This window comes from Arachis hypogaea, chromosome 12, assembly GCF_003086295.3.
Source record: "Arachis hypogaea cultivar Tifrunner chromosome 12, arahy.Tifrunner.gnm2.J5K5, whole genome shotgun sequence".
NCBI lineage: Eukaryota > Viridiplantae > Streptophyta > Magnoliopsida > Fabales > Fabaceae > Arachis > Arachis hypogaea.
The window spans coordinates 31,669,106-31,671,279 of record NC_092047.1 but is presented as its reverse complement, the minus strand read 5'-3'; the positions used below and the strand labels follow the sequence as shown (position 1 = coordinate 31,671,279).

Sequence of the window (2,174 nt, the reverse complement as noted above, 5' to 3'; positions counted from 1 at the left end):
TGTGGCTAGGAAGGGTCTTCCAAGGATGATGAATTCATCCTCATCCTTCCCAGTATCTAGGACTATGAAATCAGCAGGGATGTAAAGGCCTTCAACCTTTACTAACACGTCCTCTACCTGTCCATAAGCCTGTTTTCTTGAATTGTCTGCCATCTCTAATGAGATTTTTGTGGCTTGCACCCCATAGATTTCCAGTTTCTCTATTACAGAGAGGGGCATGAGGTTTATCCATGACCCAAGGTCACACAGAGCCTTTTCAAAGATCATGTTGCCTATGGTACAAGGTATTACGAACTTTCCAGGATTCTGTTTCTTCTGAGGCAATGTCAGTTGATCCAGATCACTCAGTTCATTAGTGAACAAGGGATGTTCATCTTCCCAAGTCTCAATACCAAATAATTTGGCATTCAGCTTCATGATTGCACCAAGGTACTTGGTAACTTGCTCTTCAGTAACATCCTCATTCTCTTCAGAAGATGAATACTCATCAGAGCTCATGAATGGCATAAGGAGGTTTAATGGAATCTCTATGGTCTCTAGATGAGTCTCAGATTCCTTTGGTTCCTCAAAGGAAAGCTCCTTATTGATCACTGGATGTCCCAGGAGGTCTTCCTCCTTGGGATTCACGTCCTCTCCTTCCTTTACAGGTTTGGCCATGGTGATCAATTGGATGGCCTTGCACTCTCCTTTTGGATTTTTTCTGTATTGCTTGGGAGAGTACTAGGAGGGATTTCAGTGATCCTTTTACTCAGCTGGCCCACTTGTGCCTCCAAATTTCTAATGGAGGACCTTGTTTCATTCATGAAACTTACAGTGGCCTTAGATAGATCAGAGACTAAGTTTGCTAAATTAGAGGTATTTTATTCAGAGTTCTCTGTCTGTTGCTGAGTGGATGATGGAAAAGGCTTGCTATTGCTAAACCTGTTTCTTCCACCATTATTAGAGCCTTGTTGAGGCTTTTGTTGATCCTTCTATGAGAAATTCAGATGATTTCTCCATGATGAGTTATAGGTGTTTCCATAAGGTTCACCTAAGTAATTTACCTCTGCTATTGCAGGGTTCTCAGGATCATAGGCCTCTTCTTCAGAAGGCGCCTCTTGAGTACTGTTGGATGCAGCTTGCATTCCATTCAGACTCTGAGAAATCATATTGACTTGCTGAGTCAATATTTTGTTCTGAGCCAATATGGCATTCAGAGTATCAATTTCAAGAACTCCCTTCTTCATAGGCGTCCCATTACTCACAGGATTCCTCTCAGAAGTGTACATGAACTGGTTATTAGCAACCATGTCAATGAGTTCTTGAACTTCTGCAGGCGTTTTCTTTAGGTGAATGGATCCACCTGCAGAAGTATCCAATGACATCTTAGCCAATTCAGATAGACCATAATAGAATATATCCAGGATGGTCCATTCTGAAAGCATATCAGAAGGACACTTTTTGGTCAGTTGCTTGTATCTCTTCCAAGCTTCATAGAGGGATTCACCTTCCTTCTGTCTGAAGGTCTGAACATCCACTCTAAGCTTGCTCAGCTTTTGAGGAGGAAAGAACTTGGTTAAGAAAGCCGTGACCAGCTTATCCCAAGAGTTCAGGCTATCTCTGGGTTGAGAGTCCAACCACACTGTAGCTCTGTCTCTTACAGCAAAAGGGAAAAGCATGAGCCTGTATACTTTAGGATCTATTCCATTAGTCTTAACAGTATCACATATCTGCAAGAATTCAGTTAAGAACTGAAAAGGATCTTCAGATGGAAGTCCATGAAACTTGCAGTTCTGCTGTATCAGAGAAACTAGCTGAGGTTTCAGCTCAAAGTTGTTTGCTCCAATGGCAGGAATGGAGATGCTTCTTCCATGTAAATTGGAATTAGGTGCAGTAAAGTCACCAAGCATTCTCCTTGCATTATTATTATTTTCGGCTGCCATCTCCTCTTCCTGTTCGAAAATTTCTGTAAGGTTATCTCTGGATTGTTATATTTTAGCTTCTCTTAGTTTCCTTTTCAGAGTCCTTTCAGGTTCTGGATCTGCTTCAACAAGAATATTCTTGTCTTTGCTCCTGCTCATATGAAAAAGAGGGACAGAAAAATAATAATAATAATAGGGATCCTTTTTACCACAGTATAGAGGTCCCTGTGTGAATAGAAGAAAAGAAGAAGAGAAAATCTGAACTCAAAGAGA

The 2,174-nt window shown here is 41.1% G+C and overlaps 1 non-coding gene across 1 annotated transcript; it reads left to right on the top strand.

Moving 5' to 3' along the window:
* Positions 1-1,418: 1,418 nt before the first annotated feature.
* LOC112731037 (small nucleolar RNA R71) lies at positions 1,419-1,526 on the top strand. Its single transcript, XR_003166833.1, has one exon. It is a non-coding gene; the product is annotated as a small nucleolar RNA R71 (small nucleolar RNA).
* Positions 1,527-2,174: the final 648 nt, after the last annotated feature.